Here is a 22,102-nt window from a genome sequence, read left to right on the forward strand (position 1 = left end):
TGCGCAAACTTAACGAGGTTGACGCAAAAATGGTTCTGAAGCTGTAGCTCGATCATTCTTTGATCAATTGAAATGAAATTTGGTACACTTCATGTGGACCATGAACTTGGGGTTCATGCCAAATTTGGTGACAGCGCCACCTATGGGTCATGAGATATGAAAATAGGCTATTTTTGCCCATAACTTCTGAATACTTTGTCTGATATTAATTTCTTTGTGAAATTGTATTCACTGGTTTATGCCGATTGCAACGATACCTCGTTTGTCATTTTCCAACATTCTGTTCATGTGTTATTGTAAAGCATATGGTAGATGATTTTTTCGCTACTCTTTTTACAAATTTTGTTTATTTTATGCCAGGTACTGCTCGTATAATGTTTGGAGCAATCCGCACAGAAATGACTGAACAGATTTTTGATATTCTGTTCTCTTTCTTAGAAATACCACTCCAAAGTTGACCGTGCCTGTGACGTTGTCTATTTGTCATAGTAAATTAATGTGACTGTATATTACATTGTATAGCATTACTATACAGAATGATCTTCTTGTCTTCAATCTCACTTGAGCTTTTTGATTCTCATATACATTGTATTTCTGTTAGCTCTGCTCTGCATTGTCAGTTCTGCATCTGTGTTGATTGGCATATGTCAATCCTTGCAGCACCTAAGCTGTTTTTTGCTGCCCTTTGAGCTGTGTCTACTGAGTGGCGCATCTGCTAAGTCGTATGCATAGAGATCCTGCGTTCATGGGTTCGAAGCCTGCCTGAGGCAGGTGTTAATTTCTTCTATAAAAGTTTTGTTCTTTCCCACCTATTCTTCTTGAGCTGTCTGTAGTTCACATATGTTCTATTTATGCCATGTTTTCTGTTGCTGCTCTGCACTGTGGTGGTTATGCTCTGTCATTGCTACGCTTTGGGTTCTTTGCGGCGCCTTGTGTTCTTGATGCACCTTGGGTGCTCAATGCGCCCTGGGTGATTGATACGTTGTATCTTTCTTGCTGTGCTTTGGGTGCTCATCGCGCTGATGGTGCTTGGCCCCGTATCGCTGCTTGCAGCTATATTGGTCATTGTTTCTGTTAGTAAATTTTTCTTCCCCAATGGAAGTCTATGGCAGCCCTATGAACCGAATGTAAGAAAATGATGAAATTTTGCACAGTTGTAATGTTGGTCATAAATATTCATGTGGCCAAAATTGGAGTCTCTAGCAGTAACTTTATAGCGCCACCATCAGCTCAAAAATTCAATGTTCAAATGGTTATAACTTGTGATCCATTAGATCTATGAAAATTCTACTTAGTACACGTGATTGCTCTCATCACGCTTATTGAATTTGATACTTTACAGTAAGACTCCTCCCATTACATTAGCGGCAATTTTGAAATGTACAGTATTTTGTTTTTTCGCTACTCCTCCTTCAAATTTGGTTCAAATGTTGTGAAATTTGGCACAGGTGATCTTTGGAGTGAGCCGCATAGAAATGACCGAACAGAATTTTGATTTTTTTCTTTATTCAAAAGTAATTAATGTGTGAACTTAACGAGGTTGACGCAAAATTGTTTCTGAAGCTGTATTTTGGTCATTCTTTGATCAATCGAAATGAAATTTGGTACACTTCATGTCGACCATGAACTGGGGGTCCATGCCAAATTTGGTGACAGCGCCACCTATGGGTCATGAGATATGAAAAAAGGCTATTTTTGCACATAACTTCTGAATCGTTCATCTGATATATATATTCTTTGTGAAATTAGTTTCACTGGTTTATGCCGATCGCAACGATACCTCGTTTGTCATTTTCCAACATTCTGTTCATGTGTTATTGTAAGGCATATGGTAAATTATCTTTTCGCTACTCCTTTTACAAATTTTGTTTATTTTATGCCAGGTTCTGCTCGTATAATGTTTGGAGCAATCCGCACAGAAATGACCGAACAGATTTTTTATATTCTGTTCTCTTTCTTAGAAATATTGCTCCAAAGTTGACCGTGCTTGTAATGTTGTCTATTTGTCATAGTTAATTACTGTATATTACATTTCATAGCGTTTCTGTACAGAATGTTCTTCTTGTCTTCAACCTCACTTGAGCTTGTTGATTCTTATATACATTATACTTCAGTTATATCTGCTCTGCTGTGTCATTTCTGCATCTGTGGTGATTGGCATATGTCAATGCTTTCATCTCTGTACACTCTATTCTGCTGCCTCATGAACCGTGTTAACTGAATGGCGTATCGTGTTAGTCACATGCAAAGAGATGCTTAGTTCTTGGATTCGAAACCCGCTTGAGGCAAGTGTTAATTTGTTCTATTAAAGTTTTGTTCTTTCTCACCTATTCTTCTCAACCCTTCTGTAGTTCACATATGTTCTGTTTTTGTCATATTTTCTGTTGCTGCTCTGCACTGCGGTGGTTCTGCTGTGTGATTGCTACGCTTTGGGTACTTGCTGCGCCTTGTGTTCTTGATGCACCTTGGGTGGTCAATGCGCATTGGGTTATTGATACCTTCTATGTTGCTTTTGTGCTTTGGATGCTCATTGCGCTAAAGGTGCTTGGCCCCGAATCGCTGCTTGCAGCTATATTTATTATTATTATTATTATTCTGCTTCCTCTTCTTAGCCATTGGTGTCTATGGCAGCCCTATGAACCGTACATAGGAAAATGATGAAATTTGGCACAGTGGTAGAGGTGGTCCTGAAAAGTCAAGTGACCAAAAATGGGGTCTCTAGCAGTAACTCTATAGCGCCACCATCAGCTCAAAAATTCAATGTTCAAATGGTTATAACTGCTGATCCGCTTGATCTATGAAAATTCTACTTAGTACACGTGATTGCTCTCCTCATGCTTGTTGTTTTTAATACCTTACTGTAAAACTCCACCCATTACAGTAGCGGCCATTTTGAAATGTACAGTATTCCGTTTTTTCGCTACTCCTCCTTCAAATGTGGTTCAATTCTTATGAGATTTGGCACAGATGATCTTTGGAGTGAGCTGCATAGAAATGACCAAACAGAATTTTGATTTTTATCTTTGTTCAAAAGTAATAAATGCGCAAACTTAACGAGGTTGAAGCAAAAATGGTTCTGAAGCTGTAGCTCAGTCATTCTTTGATCAATTGAAATGAAATTTGGTACACTTCATGTGGACCATGAACTTGGGATCCATGCCAAATTTGGTGACAGCGCCACCTATGGGTCATGAGATAATAAAATAGGCTATTTTTGCCCATAACTTCTGAACTGTTTGTAAGAAAATTATGATCTTGATGTCTATGGATTGCTTACCTCATGCCGCATCTGTCGATGTGTAAAATGCCGGGTTTGACCGAACCGCCTGTCCGCCATTTTGAAATTTCACATAATTTGTTATATTTTTTAACTATTGGACATATCCGCGCAAAAATTAGTAAGGAGCTTCGACATGATGTCCTGAAGGTACCTGGGAAGTCAGAGTACAGCGCCACCTAGGGGTTATAAACTATAACAGTTCTTATGGAACTGCTTATAACTTCTGAATATTTTGTCTGATATTATATTTTTGCCATCTTTACTGTTGTTGCTCCGCACTGCAGTGGTTCTGCTCTGCATTTGATTTGCTTCGGGTTCGGGCTCTGTATTGCGCGCTTTCTGTGCTTTGCGCATTTGCTGCGTTGTGCGGTTTTTGCTGTGCTTTGGGTGCTCGTTGCGCTGAAGGTGCTTGACCCCGTATCGCTGCTTGCAGCTATATTTGTATATTGTTTTTAAGGTTAGTGATTGCAAACAATTTCCTTAAAAATGTTGAAAGTTAGTCAATGAAATGTGTTTATTTAAATGTAGCTAAAATAAATTGATTGCAACCACTTACCTTAAAAAAAATTATTAAATTCAATTAATAATTTTTCATCAGTCATAAATAAATAATATACGAGAATGTATCACAATTAAATATGGCAGAAATTACTAAGCTTTTTTATACTAGGGTTACTAAATAAAATTGATTAAGTTCAACAATTTTTTTTTTTGTTTAAATGTAGCTTAAATAAATTGATTGCAACCGCTTACCTTAAAAAAATTGATTAAATTGAATTATTCATTTTTTTTCAGTGCATCCGCGTGTAGCCGCGGGGAGTATACTCGAAAAGCTGTGCGGACGCGTGCGCGCGCGCGAGCCGGACGCGGACTCGAAAAAAAAGGTATACCCTGGCCTTAAGCCGTTGGTTGCAACTCGCAACCTCACCACTAGATGCCGCTAAAATTTACACACTGCACCTTTAAAACGTTTTTCAGTCCTTGAATTTTTGGGGAGAGCTTTAGAATCCATCTGCATAATGAATTTCTGAAAAATTTCAAAAAAGTAGTATTTTAGTTCTTTGGGGTATTAAGCACATAGATTGAACCCAGCATCAATGCAGGCTTGTGCCACAGATTTGAGCTGCTCAAGAATCATCACTCCAACAACGACTCCAATATCATCATAGTCGCCAAGAACACCTTCTTTCTTTTTGATTACACATATGCCCATGGTGATGTTTTCCGGGTCTTTCAATAAGTCATCTTGTTGACTGTCCTACATTTAAATAAAAATAAGCTGTTATTAGAGATTGTTCTGATTCATAAGACTTTGACAAGTCTACAGGCAAGGTTAATTTCAAAAACTATGACACCCCTGTTGCCCATATATTATACAGTGCCCTCCATATTGGGACAGAGTGCACACTTTGAGCTGTATTTAGAGGGTATTCACAAATTCCAATTTGTCTTTAGGATTTAGGAATTACAGTCGTTTAAATGGGTCAAACGTAATGGGACAGTTGATTTAAAAGCTGTAATGGACATGAATTTTGTATTTGTTAAATAATTTCCTCATATATGAAGCATGTTGTGGTCTGAAGTTGAAGTTTGGCATTTGGACGCTGTGGCTGTGAACACACATCATGTACACAATTCATATCCATAAAACAGCTTTTAAGCAAACTGTCCCATTAAATTTGGACCTGAAATACACTCAAATAAATTTTTTACATATATAATAACATATCCCAATATTTATGAAGGGCACTTTGTGTGTGTATATATGTGTAACACATATATATCTCGGTGTCCGAGAAAGCGAAAACATAGTGGAACTGCAGGTAAGCACTGCAGCTTTTAAATTTGGACAATTGATAACGAATTTATCGTGACGTGAATATTAAAACACGTTATGAGATATCGCCACTGATATATTTATAAGCAGCATGCAAAAACATCTCTCTGACACTTTTAAAAAACTTTTATATAGTACTGACAAGAACAAAGCCTAATAATAAGCGAGTGCTCGTAGCGCGTTAAGATTAATTGGGAAAGCAATAGTAACATTATATAAGTATAGTTTTATTAACTTTTACCGCGCGCCAAAACAATAAAACCAAAAGACACTAAATATGAATAAGAAAACAAGTAATAGTTTCATGACAGTAAATACTGCTGATTTGACCTCATTTTTGACCATCAAAAAATAACAGACAAGGCCTTCATCAGAGCCAGGGAATCCTGTCAGAGATGTAGCCCAGAGAGGGCGGTGGTCAGCGGGGGGCGAGTGAACACTGACGTCAGCTCTCTGGTTCTCACGTACCGAAGCTTCCTTAAGCAAACGTTCAAACAGGCGCTCTCTTAACTTATCGACTGCATATTTGTATATTATACATATATATTCTCGACTGAACTAATCTTAAAACTACATCTTGTGACAAAGAAACGGTAATACTAAGAAACGGCTTGTTATGAGATTCAAAACAGCCGAGTAAAATCTGTGGCGGAAGAAAGTAGTTCCCAAACAAAGAGGCTTTTAAAATAACTCTGTTGTCGTTTTCTAGTTTTCGTTTTTCAAACGTGTGCCGTCAAACTGTTGTATAAAAGCAATTTCGCTCTCAGAGTCGTGTGGTATTTGTTTAACTTATATCGTCACGGCTGTGATTCAGGCGCGGAGCTATGGGCGCGATTGACAGCTGGCCCGCCCAATCAGAAATGTAAAAAAATACTACTGTGTATAGTTAGACATGTATACTACTTTATGTGGTGTATTTTATCTATTGCATGTTATGTTAAAAACAGTAAAATTATAAGTAAGCCTGGTAACTATTTAAAAACTATTAAAGCAGTTGAATATTGCGTTATAATGAGAAAAATATTCGGGCGGAGGAAAAAATATTGTAATGTGTTTGCATTCTCTCAGATTTAGTTAGATAATTATGTTGTTGTAATTCGGCGTCATCTTGTTAGCCATTACTATCCTCACTAACAAGTGAAACTGTCAGGAAATGAAGTGAAAGCATTAAATCCATTATTCCTTTCGTTCACGTCTGATATGCGCGCTCCTCGGCTCCGCTCTTCACGAGTAGGCTTGCTCTTGTGCTCATCAAAAAGTATATTAAATGTTTCTTTATTTGTCATTTCGTTCAACCTCAGAGTCTAACATTATTCTAGCAATTCCATTTTTCTTTTTTTATTTAGTAAGTTAACTTAAATATGTGAGAACTAAAATATATTTTTAGTGATTTGCATGAAGAGAATATGATGTTAGAAGCTTCATTTTAAGCATTTAGTAGCCGTATTTATTTAAACACTTTAATAGGCTATTTAAAAAAGTATAAGGTTTTTTTGGGGTTCATTTATATTTCTTGTCACTGTGTGCAGGTTCTTTTTGTAGGCTATGACCAAAAAGGCTTAATAAATGTCACGTTACATTACAATTTAAAGTATCAATAATGTCAAAAATGTGACGTGCAGTTCGGGGGTGTGTGTATGCTGTTTAAATTAGTGTTCTGAAGTTTTGACGAATTTTATAGACTTGTTATAGTTTCTTATTCAAAATTGACACCCATAGATTCAGGCCCACCCGGATTTAATCCATGCCCACCCATATGTCACGTTCTGCATCCGCCACTGCTGTGATTGCCTCCGGCACTCGGCCTGGAGGAGCTCTCTTACACTGAAAAAAATGATTCATTGAATTTAATCAATTTTTTTAAGGTAAGTGGTTGCAATCAATTTATTTAAGCTACATTTAAACAAAAGTTTTATATTTTATTTTACGTTACTAATCTTTTTTGTTTAAATGTAGCTTAAATAAATTGATTGCAACCACTTACCTTAAAAAAATTGATTAAATTCAATGAATCATTTTTTTCAGTGTATAAACGACATATTTTAAGTATATAAAAATATTCACAGTAAAAAAAAGGTGCTGTATTACATGAAATATTACTTACTGTGCAAATAGACCGACTGAGCAAAACTCCGGGGCCCACCGTGAACCTGCCTGGAAACTCCTTTTAGCGCCAGGGAAAATGTGCATTTGTGCGCATGCCCAAAGAACCAAACTATTTTTTTAAACTGAATTTAATCAATTAAAATGACTTGGATTTAAAGCACATGTAATTCGCTTAAAACCTATTAATATATACTAATTCAAATAAAAAACTTAAATAAAATAATTAAAACTAGCTAAATTGAATTATGCTTCATTTAATTGGGGCCATAATCTTTTTTTTCAGTGTAAGACGCTTTGAATAAAAGAGTGTACTGAATGCCTAAATGTAAATATTTAAATGTAAATTTAAAAAAATTCTTTAATGTGACATATTTCCTAAAAATAATTATAATTGGCATTATTATTTTCAGCTAAAAAAAATGTTAGTATACAAAGTGTTTTTTAAATATTTTCTTTAGATCAAAACATTCACCTTTGCATTATAATATCATACAAGTAAACGTTTGTGATTTGCTTGAATACTTATAATTACAGCAGAGCTATATAAATGTGGATGATTAGCAATATCTTTGTCTAACTTGTGATTATTGGTTACAAAGTGCCAGAAACACTGCAGCATAAAGGTCAGACCATTGTATAGTGACAATTTGACACAAATATGACAACATTCTTAAATTTCAAGTCATGTTTATTTGTTAAATGATAACACTGCATTTTTATATCACAAAATTATATCGTTTTCTTCATCATACAAAATCCTTGTAAAAAATCATTCATATTTTAATTTGTTTTAAAGCATTTATATTTAATTAATGTTTGCTATGCACATTATCATTTATAGCCATTTTTATGACTAATTTCATGCCAATTCTTAAAAAAAAATCCCATTTCTTATTATTAGCAGACTAAAACTATGCAACAGATTTCATTAATGATTTGATTAATTGTAAAGCAATTGTCTCCTCACTTGTTCCTAATGCTTATTTAACATATTTTGAAAGAAATGTTTAAAAAGAAAGAAATCATTTAAGTCATCATAAACTCACTCTCATGTTGTTACAAACCTGTATGAATTTTTTTGTTCTGATAAACACACAGAAAGTTATTTTGAGGAATGTTTGTATTTTGAGGAATGTTCTAATTTAATAGCTTCAATATTTCTGGAGCGTTTAACCGATCATAAACCCCACTGACTTTCATACTATCCTTTTTTTTACTATGGATGTCGATGGGGCTTCTGATTGGTTTGATTACAAACATTCCTTAAAATAGTTTCCTTTGTGTTCAAATTCGTAAAAATGCATTGGATCTCCTCATGGACCACAACAGTTTTATGAGATCTTGCTGTCAGATGTTACCCTACTCTTTCACAAATGCATGTGCTTGTTCCTGGATATTTCTGGGGAAGTGGCTCTAGACATCAGTTGTCTGCCATTGTTAAGATGATCAGTTGTCTCTCCTGTTTCCCTCTAGCTCTGTATTGGGTGTCTCATCTGAAGAATGTTTCTGTTTCAAAAAAAAAAAAAAAAAGGTTATTTGTGGTGAAAAAAGTTATGCGAGTTATAAAAAGGTGAGAAATGTTCTTTGAAGAACCCTTGACTGAATGGTTCTTTGAGGAACCAAAAAAGCACCATTATTTTTAATCATCTGTAATCATTAGTTATTACACGTCTCTCTGGAATGCTTGATTCTGATTGGTCAGTTGAGACATTTGCAGGTTCGTTCTTTTCAAATAAAAACCGCTCCAAAGTAATAACGCATAGCCGAACTACTTGTATGTTTTAAAACCCTCCGCGCCAACAAAGATTACTGTTTGGCGCCATCTTGTGACAAACACTTGACAACCACAATTAAAAATGGAAAATTTTGACATTAATTTTAACATGTACGGAAAAAACAAAACATTTAAACAGTGGATAGAAGAAAGAACAACGACAAGACACAGAGAGCTTACTGAGACTGAACTTGACAAAATAGAGCATGACAGCTACGAAGCCAACACACAAAAAAATACAGAATGGGCATTAAAACTTCTCAAAGACTGGCTAAAAGAGAAAAAATGGAGACAGACAAGTATGAAGCAGAGGATCTTAATAAGGTATTACGAGCATTTTATGCATCTGTGCAAAGTTTCGCGGAAGGATAAAAATGTTAATTTAAAACAAATATGCCAATAAAATGTTTTTAAATTCATATTCATGTCCAGTTTTTTTCTTATGTGGCAAGTAGCCGTGTAATAAGCGGGATAATGTAGAGGCAGCCGGTAGTTATCGGGAAATAAGCCCCTTCAGTGTGATACAAGAACCTCCGCTTTGCGTCGGGTCCTGATCACACTGTCGGGGCTTATTTCCCGATAACTACCGGCTGCCTCTACATTATCCCTTACTTAAGCACTGATCCACAGGTGCAAGTACATTATGTTTTGTTAAATACACATTTAAATCACCTGGCTTTATTTGTATGCAGGAGCTGCTTGTTGTACTTTCTCCTTGATGTTCTCCAAAGCTTCAGCTTTTCTGGGTTCATTGATTTCTTTCAAGTTCTCAATGAGAAAATCAATGTGCTGAAGTGTGAACCGAGATAAAGTGTTGAGTGCGATCATCTTAAGAGAATACACACAGTAATAAACTTTAATCACAAGCTTGATTTTCACTTTCTCTAATTCTTGTAGTTCTTTCTTCAGCTTATTGATCACAGACAGATGGCCTTTAATTTTGTCTTCATATTTCTTCTTTAAGTCTTCATTAATTCTTGTCTTATTCTTTGTCTTTGTTACATATATTTTGTTTTCTTTGACGTGTTTAGTGTAGTGACATTTATTTGTGCACACTGTGCAGTGATCATTTTTCATCACACTACCAAAGATTTCAGTTACCCACATCCAGGATAGTGACAGTTCTCCTCACAGATAGTGCAGCATGTTGCTTTTTTAGCTACAGCTGGATCAATATTAACCTTTTCTTTGTATGGCACTTCAACTTCATACTCAAAGTTCTTATTTTCTTTGACATCTTGCTTGTTTTTCTCTAAATCTTCTTCAGTTTGTTTCAGCTCATTTTGCTTTTTTTTCATCTTTTGAACATGTAATTGAAGATCAGAGATGTTTGGCTCTAACTGTTGCCGTTTCTTCAAAACTTCTTGAGTCATCTCCAAGGTTTTTGGTCGTGTCGTGTCAAGAAACTTAAAAAATTCTGTGATTCCTTTATAACTAAGATCCCACGAATGATCATAGATTGTTTGTTCGTCTTCATCAAATGTTTCTCCCTGACAGTTTTCAAACAGAAAATAGATCGGCTGTTTCTTGTGATCTACAGCACACTTGACTTCAGCTTCTTTGACAGCTGTCAGGGCATTTTTAGGGCGAGCACCATCTGAGTGTGTGAGAAGTAACACAATGTTTTCAACAATATCTTTACCAAATAAAGACAGAACTGCATCAAATATGTATTCTTGTCTGTCAGAGAGTCGATTTTTTTATGCCTTCATCACAAAACACACTGCATGGATTTCTTTGAGCTCATCTTCAGTTGTACATAAACGTAATAAAGTCTTGGCAATCTCTTTATCACGACTCAGCTCCACGAGTGTCTCCATATCCTGGTGTATCAATGATTGTTAAATCAACTGAAGTCTCTTGTATATAGACACCATAGATAATGACATCTGATGTCTGACTGTAAACTGATTCTGGGTCATTCTGATCGTCTGTGATCTCAAACCAAATTTTGTCTTCTCTCTGAACACCACAGTTGTAGTTGATCATAGTATTGATGAGAGTTGTTTTTCCACTGCCTCTTTCTCCCACCATCAGTATGATTTTATTAAGTTTCTTTGTGTTTCTTTCACCAAAGATGATTTTTCTGTGTGGCTTAGATTGATCCAGAATATCTGTTGTTGTCTGCAGACGATATCGAGCAGGAATTCCATCTTTAATTTTGGTGCTTTTCTTGATGAGTTCATCAATGTTGCACAATGTCATGTTATGGCTTTTTAATCTGTAGTATTAAATAGAAAAAAAACACAATAATAATATAAAACACTTTATAGTTTACATTATGTATTAAGGTGTATATGAGCAACATGTTGTGCAACATTAAAAACTGAAATTGTTTAATGGAATAGTGTAATTTTATTGACTTATCTGTGCACTTTTAAGTAATTGAGACTTTTAACTAAAGGGAATAATATTTTAAAGGGATAATATTAACTCAATTTTTTCATTCTGCTAAACACAAAGTAAGATATTTTGATAAATTACTGTACCCATCAACTTCCATAGTATTTGTGCTTTCTACTATGGAAGTTACACTTTTTTACGATTGCTTACACACAAACTCTTCATCTCATATGATTTTTGAAAGCTCTCACTCAAAGTGCAAAACTACATGCCTAATCTTCAAAACCATAAGCTATTTCTCAGCCTTTGACTCAGTTTTCAATTGCATAAAACATTTTTTTTCAAAACACTACACACAATTCTCTACCTAAAACACAAAGATATGAGGAAGTGACTTGCTTTCCTTTTCCAAACACCACCAATCAAAATGCTACACTTCACCAGGTCACACAGACATATGAAGGGCCATACAAGACAAATTTCATTCTGGCACTCTCAGACACATTCATTCTCCTATCACATACATGTATTTTTACTCTGACACACTTACATTCTACTTTCACATACATGTATTCTCCTTTCACATACATACATTTCTACTCTCACACACTTACATTCTCCTTTCACATACATATATTTTTTCCTCTCACATACATGCATTCTCCTTTTACATACATGTATTTTTACTCTCACACACTTACATTCTCCTTTCACATACATATATTTTTTCCTCTCACATACATGCATTCTCCTTTTACATACATGCATTTTTACTCTCACGCACTTACATTCTCCTTTCACATACATATATTTTTTTCCCCTCACATACATGCATTCCCCTTTTACATACATGTATTTCTACTCTCACACACTCACATTCTCCTTTCACATACATATATTTTCTACTCCTACACACTTACATTCTCCTTTCACATACATCTATAGAATGTATGTATGTCTGAAGAAAATGTGCGTATGTAAGAGAAGTATGTATGTATGTGTGAGAGAGAGTATAGTGGAAACGGAAGGCGTATGGTGGAAAAGGAAGTCCTGTGACGAGCGGCTTTTATTTTGAAACTAATAAAGGCTTTACACTTTATTAATGGTCATGCACTGCGTACATACATCTCCGTTTGCACAATTATTCCATCAGCAGGGCTGACACCCATCCTTTAAAATACAGAATCATCCAGTATTTGAGAATTAAATAGCTCATCCGGTTTTAAATCATTGCGGAGGCTGGAGAAAGCTCGCGGATGACGAAGCTGGAAGCAGCTCGCGGAGGCCGAAGCTGGAGGCAGCTCGCGTCCACGTCCGAAAGTTTCAGAGCTGGGAGAAGTCAAATGCAGGCTGGAAATTGTCCGTGGAAAATAGTACAGTATAAAGCCAACTGCACTATTTGTCAGCGAGTCTGCTAGTGCTGGAGATGCATAAGGAGAGCAATTCCCGCAATGTTAGAGCTTACAGCAATCACTTTATGGTTTCATGATTCTTCATGCCTCAGGCATCTTCAGAGGTAGTCTACATAACAGTTAATAATGTTAATGTAAACAAATCTCATCCCCACATTATAATATTTATTTTCTAAGGCTGAGTCATACACATAAGCATTTATTTAATGAGAGTTAGAGAGATAATTCAATGATAATTTTTGAAAAATAGTTTGTTTTAATAGTGATTTAATCAAATACAATGTAAAAAGTTTAAAATTATTAGTCTTGTACGCCATTGATAATTCATTTTTTAAAATATTAATTCGTTTTCTTTTTATGTCAGTCTGCCCCTTATCTCTGTTTGTTAGTCACGTTTTGTGTTTGTACATTTTGAGTGTTTACTAGCGTTGTTTTGTGACTTAGTTTCACGTATAGGGATTCGTTTTCTGTATTAAAGGAGCGCGTGCCACCCAACGTTTTCTATTCATGTAGGTAGTGTGGGCAGAAGATTTATCTCATTACCTTTCCTTTGTAGCTCAGGTTAGAGGGTTTAAACTTTAGTTAGTTTAAACTTTAGTTAGTTGTTTTGTTTTGTTTTGTTTTGTTTATTTCTTTGAATTGGCACTGCTCATGTCCCTCTCCTTTTTGTGTCCTTGTTATTTGTTTACTTGTAAATATTGTACATAGGATGAACACATTTTCACTTGTCACCATCACCCTTTAATTTAATATAAATCAATTAATAAATTAAATAAATACAGTTTTTGCCACTATATAGGCTATGTATGTTGTCTTTCGTCCCTGACACACACACGCAAGCACGCATACACCAAATAATTAAAATAAGTATTTAACTAACAGATTATTAGGGGTCAAGCCCAGAATGGGCGAGACCCCTATTGGGATTGTTAGTTTTCTTATTATTATTATTATTATTATTAGGGGTCAAGCCCTGAAGGGGCGAAGACCCCTATTGTATTTGTTAGTTTTCTTATTCTTATTATTATTAGGGGTCAAGCCCCGAAGGGGCGAAGACCCCTATTGTATTTGTTAGTTTTCTTTTTATAATAATTATTAGGGGTCAAGCCCAGAATGGGCGAAGACCCCTATTGTATCTGTTAGTTTTCTTATTAGGGGTCAAGCCCAGAATGGGCGAAGACCCCTATTGTATCCGTTAGTTTTCTTTTTATTATTATTAGGGGTCAAGCCACGAAGTGGCGTAGACACCTATTGTTATTGTTAGTTTTCTTCTTATTATTATTATTATTATTATTGTATCCGTTAGTTTTCTTTTTATAATAATTATTAGGGGTCAAGCCCCGAAGGGGCGAAGACCCCTATTGTATCCGTTAGTTTTCTTTTTATAATAATTAGGGGTCAAGCCCAGAATGGGCGAAGACCCCTATTGTATCTGTTAGTTTTCTTATTATTAGGGGTCAAGCCCAGAATGGGCGAAGACCCCTATTGTATCTGTTAGTTTTCTTATTAGGGGTCAAGCCACGAAGTGGCGTAGACACCTATTGTTATTGTTAGTTTTCTTATTATTATTATTCATCCTCGTTCTTCTGCCATTGAAGTCAATGGCAGCCCATAGAACCGTACGTAGGAAAGTTATGAAATTTGGCACACATGTAGAGGACAGTCTTAGAAGTTATTATAGCAACATTGGTGTGTCTAACTCAAACCCTCTAGCGCCACCAACAGTCCAAAAATCCACTTATGTTCATGCTTATAACTTCTGACCCGTGAGACCTAGAAACTAAATTCTTGTTTCCTCTGAATCCTTGGCTCATGATGATTCAATTGCACACATTGATGTCATTTGTGTCAAGCACATCTTTCCGCCATTTTGAATTTTCCGTAAAACCTACTTTTTCGAACTCCTCCTAGAGCGTTTGTCCGATTTGCATGTCCTTTGGTATCTAGCATCTAGAGACACCCCTGACAAAAAGTTATCAAAAGCTTTTTGATAGACCAATGCGTTCTCATATAAATTGACAACATATATGGCGGCGAGCACGCCAAAACGGACGTGAGGCCGGATCTTCGCAACACTTTATTGTATCGACACGAAACTTGGTATATTTCATTACAGTCATGACCTGAGGGTGTCTGCAACGTTTCGTCACAGCGCCACCTAGTGGTCACAAGATTCGAAAAATGCCTATTTTCGCTTATAACTACTTCAAACTTGAGTCTAAAATCATAAATGTGGTCTTGTTAGATTCCTTGAGGCATGCCGAGTCAAACGATAGCAAACGGTTTTCGGTCGGCCATTTTGGGTGTCGGCCATTTTGAATTTTCTCATTAAGTTCAGTATTTCACAAACAGAATGGCGTATCGCTACGAAATTTGGCATGGTTCATCAGTGACATGTTCTGAGCGCACCTATAAATCTTTAGGACAGCGCCACCTAGTGGTCAAGATATATAAAGAAATTGTTTAAAATCTTTGTATCATTTGATTAAATTGCCACACTGACATAAGACTTCACTCTATTGATTCCTTGGCTCATGCTGAGTCCGACTGTACCAAATATGTCTGAGTCAAACCTACTTCCTGTCGGCCATTTTGAAATATATTGAACACCTACTTTTTCGAACTCCTCCTAGAACGCTCGTGTGATTGGCTTGATTTTTGGTATGCATCATCTAGAGACACTCCAGACAAAAAGTTATCAAAAGCTTTTCGGTAGACCTATCTGTTGTCGTATAACGCATCAAAGAATGTGAGGGCAAGCACGCCAAAATGTGTTTGAGCCTGTATCTTCGCAAAACTTTTGCATATTGATATGAGACTTGGTATATGTCATAACAGTGATGACGTAAGGGTGCATGCACCGTTTTGTCACAGCGCCCCCTGGTGGTCATGAGATATAAAAAATGTCTATTTTTGCTTATAACTACTGCAAACTTGAATGTAAAATTATGAGACTGGTCTTGTTAGATTTCGTGAGGCATGCCGAGTCAAACAATACCAAATGGTTTTTGGTCGGCCATTTTGTGTGTCGGCCATTTTGATTTTTTTCTTTAAGTTCAAGTATTTCAGAAACGCAATTGCGTATTGTTATGAAACTTGGTATGGTTCATCAGCAACATGTTCTGAGAGGACTTGTAAACTTTTCGGCGCCCCCTAGTGGTCAAGAGATTTGAAGCTATATCTCTGCATCTCTTTATCGTATTTACACCAAATTTGGTGGGTGTCATCACAATCAAGGCCTGAGTCACAATTTATTCTTTGGTCAGTGCCCCCTAGTGGTCCAGTCATTTAAGGCTATATCTTCGTATCGCTTTATCGTATTTACACTAAATTTGGTATGTGTCATCACAGTCATGACCTGAGGCACCATCTATTGTTTCGGCACAACGCCACCTAGTGGTCTCAAGATACGAAAAAATAGCTATTTTTTTCATAAAACTAATGCAAACTTAGATCTTAAATCATGACAGTCATCACGTATGAATTATTTTTTGCCATGTTTGGCTTGACCCCGGTATCGCTGCTTGCAGCTATATTTAGGGGTCAAGCCCCGAAGGGGCGAAGACCCCTATTGTATCCGTTAGTTTTCTTATAATAATTATTATTAGGGGTCAAGCCCCGAAGGGGCGTAGAACCCTATTGTATTTGTTAGTTTTCTTATTATTATTATTAGTTATTCTTCTTCTTCTTCTTCCGCCATTGCGGTCTATGGCAGCCCATAGAACCGTACGTAGGAAAGTTATGAAATTTGGCACACTGATAGAGGACAGTCCAATGTGTCCCCACAGCAAATTTGGAGTCTCTATGTCTAACCCGCTAGCGCCACCAACAGTCCAAAGTTGCACTTATGTTTTTGCTTATAACTTCTGATCCGTAAGCCCTAGAAACAAAATTATTGCTTTCTCTTATTCATTGGCTCAAGACGATTCGATTGGACCCTATGGCGTCTTTTTTCGACATGAAAATTTTCCGCCATTTTGAATTATTCGTAAAACCTACTTTTTCGAACTCGTCCTAGAGCTTTTGTCCAATTTCCACGAAAATTGGTATGTATCATCTTGAGACACTTAAGGCAAAAAGTTATCAAAAGAATTTCGATACACCAATCCGTTGTTGTATACCGCCTTAACGAATTTTACGTAGAGCGCAAAAAAACAGATTTTAGGCTGTATCTTCGTCAAACTTAGGCCTATTGACACGACACTTGGTACTTGAGATGCCAGTCAGGAACCGAGGGTGCATGCATAGTTTCGTTGCAGCGCCACTTAGTGGCCAGAGAAATGTTTTATACACCTATAACTTTGGCTCCGATTGACGTATTTTCATGGGACTTGCTTCTTTGGAGTTCTGAATAGTTGCCGAGTCAAACGATACCAAACATGCCAGATTTCGCCTTACGATTAACCCTGCGCAGCAAAATAGCGCTTAAAAAACACGCGTGAATATCTCCGCGAACGTTTTTCCGATCGACTCGAAAACACCATAGGAAGAAACTAACCTTACCTTCTGAACAAAAAGTTCTATTGGTGTTATATTAAAATTTTCATCAGAAATGGCCGAAAATTGCAAAAAACGAAAAATTACCTTCAAATTTTGTGTTTTTTACACATAAATGGTTGTAACTTCGTAACGAAAAGAGATTTTTTCACCAGATTTGATAGACTGATGTATGAGCACATTCTGAGGCTACACAAAAAAAATTGTATGCTTGCACCACTAGATGGCCTTATAATTAAACAAAACCTTTGATAACAAGCCAGCCCTATGGTCATACAACTGTTTCTTAACTAAACTAAAGTGTATAGTCATAAAACTAGCTAGATGTAACACAATCATGACCTGATGTTGCATGCACAATTTTGTCATTGCGCCACCTACTGGTTTTGAGATAGAAATATGGTATTTTTGCCTAAAACTATTGCAACAACACATCTAAAACCACGAGTCATCATGGATTATTCCTTTCATGGCTTTGACTATAATCACTGGTGTTTGCCAATTCACTCCCCAGCAACCATTGAGAATACCTTATCAACCGTTTTTGCAAAAGCTATATCTCTGCATCAGAACATCGTAGAGACACGGGGACGGTCTCGTTTGATTAATTAAACTTGTTGTAACATGATGTGACCCATGTTTTGCAACTGCAAACACCACTCACATGCCCTTCAGTGCTCTAATGTTCCATGATTGTCAATAACAGAAGGACGATTGTAGTAGTCAAGAACTTAAATTATTTTTGTTGATTACTTTTTTGTTTTTTCATCTAAAATTATTAGGTTTACCTAGGTTCTTCAATCTGCTTATCCAATCTCAATTTTACATCCTTTTGTGCCCTTTTCGGCTTGACCCCGGCATTGCTGCTTGCAGCTATATTTAGGGGTCAAGCCCCGAAGGGGCGAAGACCCCTATTGTATTTGTTAGTTTTCTTTTTAGGGGTCAAGCCCCGAAGGGGCGTAGAACCCTATTGTATTTGTTAGTTTTCTTTTTATAATAATTATTATTATTAGTTATTCTTCTTCCGCCATTGCGGTCTATGGCAGCCCATAGAACCGTACGTAGGAAAGTTATGAAATTTGGCACACTGATAAAGGACAGTCCAATGTGTCCCCACAGCAAATTTGGAGTCTCTATCTCTAACCCGCTAGCGCCACCAACAGTCCAAATTTGCACTTATGTTTTTGCTTATAACTTCTGATCCATAAGTCCTAGAAATTAAATTCTTGTTTCCTCCGATTCCTTGGCTCAAGACGATTCGAATGGACCCTATGACGTCATTTTCCGTCATGAAAATTTTCCCGCCATTTTGAAATGTTCATGAAACCTACTTTTGCGAACTCGTCCTAGAGCTTTTGCCAGATTGCCTTGAAAATCGGTATGCACCATCTAGAGACACTCAAGGCAAAAAGTTATTAAAAGAATTTTGATAAACCAATCCATTGTCGTATAGCGCGTCAACGAATTTTACGTAGAGCGCAAAAAAACGGATTTGAGGCTTTATCTTCGCCAAACTTAAGCCTATTGACACGATACTTTGTATTTGTGATGCCAGTCAGGAACTAAGGGTGCATGCAGAGTTTCGTCACAGCGCCACCTTGTGGCCAGATGAATGCTTTACACGCCTATAACTTTGGCTCAGATTGACGTATTTTCACAGGACTTATTTCTTTGGAGTTCTGAATAGTTGCCGAGTCCAACGATACCAAACATGCCAGAATTCGCCTTACGGTTAACCCTGCGCAGCAAAATAGCGCTTAAAAAACACGCGTGAATATCTCCGCGAGCGTTTTTCCGATCGACTCGAAAACACCATAGGAAGAAACTAACCTTACCTTCTGAACAAAAAGTTCTATTGACGTTATATTAAAATTTTCATCAGAAATGGCCGAAAATTGCAAAAAACGAAAAATTACCTTCAAATTTTGTGTTTTTTACACATAAATGGTTGTAACTTTGTAACGAAAAGAGATTTTTTCACCAGATTTGATACGCTGATGCATGAGCACATTCTGAGGCCACACAAAAAAAATTGTATGCTTGCACCACTAGATGGCCTTATAATTGAACAAAACCTTTGATAACAAGCCAGCCTTATGGTCATACAACTGTTTCTTAACTAAACTAAAGTGTATAGTCATAAAACTAGCTAGATGTAACACAATCATGACCTGATGTTGCATGCACAATTTTGTCTTTGCGCCACCTACTGGTTTTGAGATAGAATATGGTATTTTTGCCTAAAACTACTGCAACAACACATCTAAAACCATGAGTCATCATGGATTATTCATTTCATGGCTTTGACTATAATCACTGGATGTTGCCAATTAACTCCCTAGCAACCATTGAGAATACCTTATCAACCGTTTTTGCAAAAGCAATATCTCTGCATCAGAACATCGTAGAGACACGGGGATGGTCTCTTTTGACTAATTAAACTTGTTATAACATGATGTGACCCATGTTTTGCCACTGCAAACACCACTCACATGTCATTCAGTGCTCTAATGTTCCATGATTGTCAATACCAGAAGGACGATTGCAGTAGACAAGAACTTAGATTATTTTTGTTGATAACTTTTTTGTTTTTTCATCTAAAATTATTAGATTTACCTAGGTTCTTCAATCTGCTTATCCGATCTCAATTTTACATCCTTCTGTGCCCTTTTCGGCTTGACCCCGGCATTGCTGCTTGCAGCTATATTTACAATTATTATTAGTTATTCTTCTTCCGCCATTGCGGTCTATGGCAGCCCATAGAACCGTACGTAGGAAAGTTATGAAATTTGGCACACTGATAAAGGACACTCCAATGTGTCCCTACAGCAAATTTGGAGTCTCTATGTCTAACCCGCTAGCGCCACCAACAGTCCAAAGTTGCACTTATGTTTTTGCTTATAACTTCTGGTCCGTATGTCCTAGAAACACAATTCTCGTTTCCTCTGATTCCTTGGCTCAAGACGATTCGAAAGGACCCTATGACGTCATTTTCCGTCATGAAAATTTTTCCACTATTTTGAATTATTCGTAAAACCTACTTTTTCGAACTCGTCCTAGAGCTTTTGTCCGATTGCCACGAAAATCGGCACGTAGCATCTGGAGACACTCATGGCAAAAAGTTATCAAAAGAATTTCAATACACCAATCCGTTGTCGTATACCGCCTTAACAAATTTTACATAGAGTGCAAAAAAACTGATTTTAGGCTGTATCTTCGCCAAACTTAGAACTATTGTCACGAATCTTGGTACCTGAGATGTCAGTCAGGAACTGAGGGAGCATGCACAGTTTCGTTGCAGCGCCACCTAGTGGCCAGACGAATGTTTTATAGGCCTATAACTTTGGCTCCGATTGACGTATTTTCACGGGACTTGTTTCTTTGGTGTTCTGAATAGTTGCCGAGTCCAACGATACCAAACATGCCAGAATTCGCCTTATGGTTAACCCTGGGCAGCAAAATAGCGCTTAAAAACACGCGTGAATATCTCCGCGAGCGTTTTTCCGATCGACTCGAAAACACCATAGGAAGAAACTAACCTTACCTTCTGAACAAAAAGTTCTATTGGCATTATATTATAATTTCCATCAGAAATGGCTGAAAATTGCAAAAAAAGAAAAATTACCTTTAAATTTTGTGTTTTTTACACATAAATGTTTATAACTTCGCAACGAAACAATATTTTTTCACCAGATTTGATACACTGATGTATGAGCACATTCTGAGGCTACACAAAAAAAATTGTATGCTTGCACCACTAGATGGCCTTATAATTGAACAAAACCTTTGATAACAAGCCAGCCTTATGGTCATACAACTGTTTCTTAACTAAACTAAAGTCTATAGTCATGAAACTAGCTAGATGTAACGTAGTCATGACTTAAGGTTGCATGCACAGTTTTGTCATAGCGCCACCTAGTGGTTTTGAGATAGAAAATGGCTGTTTTTACCTAAAACTACTGCAACAACACCAGGGACGTGCACAGACATTTTGAGGGGCAGGGGCTCAAGTGAAATAAAGGGCACCTTTCATAATTATGTATATTTTTTTTAAACAAAAAGTATATATATTAACACAATTCTGACTTCCTTTTTAAAAAAAAAATATTAAAAAAGTTAATTAATTTTATCTTCCTCAAACTCACGCAATTGTTTAATTTTCAAAAGATGTCTACAAAATAATCAGTTCACACAGACACCATGGTCTCCTTAGTATTCTAGGTTTATAGAGCAGCAAAGGAAGCCATTACACAATGTGCATGTTTTGAAAACATTAAATTACACATTAATTACAAATTTGTTAAAATGCTAAAAACAAAGTTGTGACTGCTGAGTTAGCGCTACATGCCAATAAATGCTATATCATATGCTAGCGTTTAGCTGATTAGTTGTTACTCAAAATGTATTTTTGTCTGATAAGGGCTCAAAATATAAGGTCTGTTTACTAATGTGAGCTTCTGGCATGAGCTTCAGAGCAGAGCAATCAGAGCAGAGCTCAACATTATTATTCATGACCCTTTCAAATAGGGCAAAAATAGACCATTTAATTAAAATGACAAATTCTAGGGAAGTAAATAGACATGTAAAAACGTTTCTGGATCATTTTTGCACTTAATAAAGCAACATACCTTCTATGTAATTGTCAAAGAACAATTTAACATATTTTGACAACACATCCTATGGCACCTTTAATCTTAGGTTTCATATTTATTAGGGTTACACATGTCAGAAACAACAAATATAGATTAGGCCTATTTTATTTGTATTTTATATTTTACTTTTTTGTGATGTCAGTGAAAATTCAGACTGGGCAAGTAAAATACTGAACCATTAGATTTCTTCCCAATCCACTC

The 22,102-nt window shown here is 36.5% G+C and overlaps 1 pseudogene; it reads right to left on the reverse strand.

The window, feature by feature from the left end:
- Positions 1-4,349: 4,349 nt before the first annotated feature.
- LOC141362093 (uncharacterized) lies at positions 4,350-11,202 on the reverse strand (annotated as a pseudogene).
- Between the last annotated feature and the right edge of the window lie 10,900 nt (positions 11,203-22,102).

Source organism: Misgurnus anguillicaudatus, chromosome 25 (assembly GCF_027580225.2).
Source record: "Misgurnus anguillicaudatus chromosome 25, ASM2758022v2, whole genome shotgun sequence".
Lineage (NCBI taxonomy): Eukaryota > Metazoa > Chordata > Actinopteri > Cypriniformes > Cobitidae > Misgurnus > Misgurnus anguillicaudatus.